Consider the following 6000-nt stretch of genomic DNA (forward strand, 5'->3'; position numbering starts at 1 on the left):
TGATCCAAATGCGTGTACTGTTCGGTGCTCAAGATGTTCTAGATCTTGTCACTGATGGTTATGTTCCGGTAGCAGCAGATGCAACGGATGAACAGAAAAACGCGCAGAAGGAAGTAAGGAAGAAGGATCAGAAAGCATTGTTCTTCATTCATCAATGTGTTGATGTAAATGTGTTTGAGAAGATTGCAGATTCAACGACAGCAAAGGCTGCGTGGGACACACTGGTTAGATGTTATGGTGGTGACGCATCAGTGAAGAAGGTGAAGCTTCAGTCCTTGAGAAAGCAATATGAGAATCTCAACATGAAGAATAATGAGAAAGTTTCTGAATACATCTCCAGAGTGATTCTGATCACTAATGAGATGAAAGCGTGTGGAGAAACTCTTTCTGAAGAAACAATCATGGAGAAGGTATTGAGATCCCTTACCTGTCAATTTGATTACATTGTGGTAGCAATAGAACATTCCAAAGATCTGAGCACCATGAGAATTGAAGAGCTGCAGAGCAGTCTAGAAGCGCAAGAGTTGCGTTTAACTGAGAGAACTTCTGAAAGGGAAGTAGAGCAGCAGGCTCTGAAAGCAACTTCTGATAGGAGGTATCAGAAGCAGTCAGAAGCCAGGAGAAGATCTGATGGTGGTCAGAAGTCAGAAAGCTCAACCTCTGATAGACAAAAGAATGCTCAGAAGGGAAAAGAGAAGTATGACAAGAAGAAAATCCAATGTTACTGCTGTAAGAAGTTCGGTCATTTTGCTAGAGACTGTTGGTCAAACAAGGAGAGAAAATCAGAAGAAGCAAATATAGCCAGAAGTTCTGATGACGAATCTGTGCTATTGATGGCCTCTGAATCTGATGATATGGATCTGATAGACTGGTGGTATATGGACACTGGCTGTTCAAATCATCTTACTGGAAACAAGAAATGGCTGGTTGACTTTGACTCTGAAAAAAGGACAAAGATCAGATGTGCTGATGACAAATATCTTAATGCAGAAGGTATGGGAAATGTCAGAGTGATTCTGAACAATGGGAAAACAGCATTGATTCAGAACGTGTGGTATGTACCTGGCATCAGAAGCAATCTGATGAGTGTGGGACAATTAATTGAGAAAGGTTTCTCAGTTACCATGAAGGACAATCTTCTGAAGCTGTATGACTGCAATCAGAAGTTTATTATGGAGTCAGAACAGGGAAGGAATAGAACATTCAAGGTGAATGTCAGAACTGCAGACTCAGAATGTCTTAGTGCAACAAGTGCTGAGAAGGAGAGTGAGCTGTGGCACAGAAGATTTGGTCATTTGAATTTCAGAAGCTTAAAACATCTGAATTCAAAGAAGTTGGTACATGGAATTCCTGCAATTAAGAAGCCTGAAAAGTCATGCAAAGTTTGCATGGAAGGAAAACAACCACGATTGCCATTTGCGTCAGAAACTGCTCCAAGAGCAAAACATGCCTTGGGAGTTGTACATTCCGATGTGTGTGGTCCATTTCCAGTAGCATCGATTGGAGGGAATAAATACTTTGTGTTATTTGTTGATGAATTCACAAGAATTACATGGGTATCCCTTATTAAGTTTAAACACGAGGTGTTTGATGAATTCAAGAAGTTCAGAATGAAGGCTGAGAATCAGAGTGGTCAGAAGTTGAAGATTCTTAGAACTGACGGTGGAGGTGAGTATAACTCCAAAGAGTTCCAGAAGTTCTGTGAGGAGAATGGAATTGAGCATGAGGTTACTGCTCCTTATACCCCTCAACATAATGGTCTTGCTGAAAGAAGAAACCGCACTTTGCTTGATATGGTGAGAAGCATGCTAAAGGAGAAGAAGCTTCCTCAGAAGCTCTGGGGAGAAGCTGTTGCCACCGCAACGTATGTACTCAACCGATGTCCTACGAAGAAGTTGAAGGAAATAGTTCCAATACAGAAGTGGACTGGAGATAAGCAAAGTGTTAGTCATCTGAAGGTGTTTGGTTCTATTTGCTATAAACATGTTCCAGAAGCCAGAAGACAGAAGCTGGATGATAGAAGCAAAGTGATGATTCTGATAGGGTACCACAGTACAGGTGCATACAAGCTCTATTGTCCAGAAACCAATAAAATTGAATTCAGCAGAGATGTGATTGTGAAGGAATCAGAAGTTTGGAATTGGGATAAGTCTCAATCTGATTCTGATGTTAGAACTTCTGAAGAAAGGTCAGAGTTCAGAATTTCTGAGGTTGGAGTAAACTCTGACGTTGATTCTGACTCTGATAGTGATCCAGAATCTGATGTTCCAGACTCTGATGTTCCAGACTCTGATGTTTCAGACTCTGATGATCCAGACTCTGATGACCCAGACTCTGATGGTAATCCAGATTCTAGTGGCAATTCAGACTCTGGAAATATGCCAGCCCCTGAAGATGGTCAAAGCTCTGGAGGAAGTCAACCATCTGAAGGTAGAAACTCTGAAGTTGAAGACTCTGAACAAGTTCAGAGACCACAAAGAATCAGAAACATCCCCAGAAGATATGCAGAATTTGACATGCTGAAAGACACTGAAGTAGACTCTGAAGGAGAAGTTATTCAGTGTGCCATGTTAGCAGACTCTGAACCCATAAGTACAGAAGAGGCTCTTAAGCAGAAGCTCTGGCTGAAGGCCATGAAAGAAGAACTTGATGCTATAGAGAGAAACAAGACTGGAAGTTCTGAACAAGAGATAGCCAAGTTCAAGAAAGTTCTGATGAATGAATTCGAAATGACTGATCTAGGCAAAATGACATACTTTCTAGGGATGGAGTTCAGATACTCTGAGAAAGGTATTATTTTGCATCAGCTCAAGTATGAATTAGAACTTCTGAAGAGATTTGAATTAGAGAATTGTAAGATTGCTGTCACACCTTCTGATACAAATCAGAAGCTGGATTCTGACTCTGATGGAAAGGATGTGGACGCTACAACCTTCAAACAGTTAGTTGGTTCTCTGAGGTATTTGTGCAATACCAGACCTGATATTTGCTATTCAGTTGGGATGGTTAGTAGGTTCATGAGTAAACCTAAGTGGTCCCATTACCAAGCTGCAGTCATGATTCTGAGGTATATCAAGGGAACTCTGAAGTATGGAGTATTATTTCCTTCTGGAAGAAAGGATGAGTCAGAACTTCTGAGTTATTCAGATTCTGATTGGTGTGGAGACAGAGTTGACAGAAGAAGTACGTCTGGGTACTTATTCAAATTTCTGGGAGGTCCCATTTCTTGGTGTTCCAAGAAGCAACCTGTTGTGGCGTTGTCAACTTGTGAAGCTGAATATATTGCAGGTGCTGTTACTGCATGCCAAGCTGTGTGGATTCTGAATCTATTGCAGGATCTGAAGATTAAAGTAAACAAACCTCTGAAGCTGATGATTGACAACAAGTCTGCAATCAATCTTGCCAGAAACCCAGTGTTGCATGGGAGAAGCAAGCACATTGAGACCAAGTATCATTTTCTGAGACATCAAGTTCAGAGGGGAGTGTTAGAAGTTGTACACTGCAGCACTCAGAAGCAGTTGGCAGATGTTTTGACGAAAGCTATCAAGACTGATCAATTTCTCAGATTAAGGGATGGAATTGGTGTTACAAGTTTTGATGGAATATGAATTAAGGGATGGTATTAGATTTAATTATTAGATTTAATTCATATTTAAGTTTGCTAGATATTAGATTTAAATATTAGATTTGATTCATATTTAAGTTGGTTAGATATTAGATTTAAATATTAGATTTGATTCATATTTAAGTTTGTTAGAGGCTTATAAATAGGGTGTCAATCATTGTAACTTTTAATCCTTTTTGTAGCCATCATTCTCTGAATAAGAATATTTCCATTCATCATATATTCTACCTTTGCACCAACACCATCATCCTTGGGAGATCAAGTTGAAAAGCCTGTACTTCTCCAAAGTTTTTCAGTAGTGGCGTCTTGTTGTGTTTGGTGACGATGGAGACGGTTTTTGCAGCGGTTACGGGGTTGAATCCGGTGGAAGGTTAAAGGCGAGGGTTCGAATCCGCCAGTGATAGAGGAGAACAAAGTTTGGGGCTGCTGGCGAGCGACAAAGAGAGTACGAGTGAGGCGGTGTGTATGTTGGTGCGGTGTATCCAACGATGGATATGGGCGGATGGTAGGTGGTGAAGAAGAAGCGAAGACAGTGGGTGTGTGGGTTTCGCCGGTGGATACGGAAAGAGGGAGATGATGTCGGAAAGGGAGTATTGGTTGTCCTCCTTTGTGGAATGTGAATAGTGTTGGTTAAAGGAAGGAGATGAGTGAGGGTGGAAGTGTGAAGGAGGTGATTCGCCGGGCGTGATGGTGTTCGGTGTGTTGTGGATTCGGAAAAGGGATTTTCGATAGAGACGTGTGAGCTAGAGGATGGAGGTGGTTTTGGCGTGTAGTGAGGAAGAAGAATGTGTGGTCTCTTTCTTCCTCTTCTTCGCTGAGAGAGAAAGGGTAGTTTATGGTGGGTGAGGAGAAAAAAAGAGTCGTTGGAGATAGGATGCGTGTCAGTCTGTGGATGGCTGGAGAAAATAACTTTCTTTTAATTTTATTTTCCTTTTCTTTTTATTGATAATTCTAATATTTAAGAAAGAAAATATTCATTAGAATTCTTAGCAGTAGTTTAATAATAATAAAACAAATCTTTAATTTGGACATTAAAACAAAGAAATAACAGGATTAATTATAAATAGAAGTTGAATGTGAATTTGCTCGAAAAATTAAATCAGACACACTAAAATGATCAGCACAAAATATACTTATTAAAAAAATACAGCGTTTCTTCAAATTCTGAAATAAATTTGCACCGGTTAAAAGGCTCAGGTGGGTCAAAACGCAACTGAAACAGCTGCTGGAAAATACAACGAGCACACCAGGTTAAACTACATGAACCGTAGATTAATAATATTGGCGTCTGCAATTTTTATTTCGAAACTTTTTATCCGCTGATTTTGTTCGTACATGAGGAAATGATTCAACCGATTTGTCTGTATTTTCAATAAATTTATTCTGACTGATATTTTAGTTATTATTCATGATGGAATGCATGTCATGTCGTGCATATGATGCAAATTAAAAATGGAATCGATTTTACAAAAATTTAAATATGCCCGGACAAAATTGGGGTATGACAAATATCAAACGCTAATCAACGAACACCAAAGATAAAGGTTATCGGAATGAACCCCAACAAAGCAACTAACTATCCAGCCAGTCACCACAAATAAACCCCAAAGATGGACCCCAATATGAATATAGGTGAACCCCAATCTGAGCCCCAAGTCAATATAGGTGAACCCCAATATGAGCCCCAAGTGATAACAGAAGAAATCCTCAAGGTACGAACATACAACACATGTACACGCTGAACAAACGGGTACTCACACCAAAGAAGACAAACAAAGGGTACACACACACAAAACAAAAAAAAACAAAAAAGGTTGAACCAACATAGACTCAAAAAAGAAAAAGGGTGACCATAAAAAAAAAGGGTGCCCGGAGAGATTGCTCGCAACCACCTGCCTACGTATCTCATCTGGTATGAGAATCAGGGCGACGTAGTTCCCCTTAACAGGGGTACAACACTCTCCTAACCAGAGACCAGGGAAACAACAAACTAATAGGGAGACTGACTCGAGCCTAATAGTTGTCATGCCATCAATTATCCCTAAGTTGAGGTCCCTAACATGCATTCAACTTCCTCGGAAATCAATCATACAACTCCTACAGAAATGGAGATGAGAAGAGGAAAGCAGATAAACACACCAGCACAAGTGAACAAGCATCACACACTATATCCATACAAGAGGCCCAAACAATGGGTAGGCTTTAGTCAAGAGGGGTCATATCAACCTCGACAAACAAGCCAAATTGTAAGGGGTAATCTGTAGCTCTTAACCACTAACATTGATCGTTAGGGTGAAGCTGATCAAAATGGAAATGAGGATGAGACCTCATGCTCTTAACCCTGGCCAGGGTGAGCTCAAAACAAAGAAAGCATG

Source organism: Lathyrus oleraceus, chromosome 2 (genome assembly GCF_024323335.1).
Source record: "Lathyrus oleraceus cultivar Zhongwan6 chromosome 2, CAAS_Psat_ZW6_1.0, whole genome shotgun sequence".
In the NCBI taxonomy this organism is placed as follows: Eukaryota; Viridiplantae; Streptophyta; class Magnoliopsida; order Fabales; family Fabaceae; genus Lathyrus; species Lathyrus oleraceus.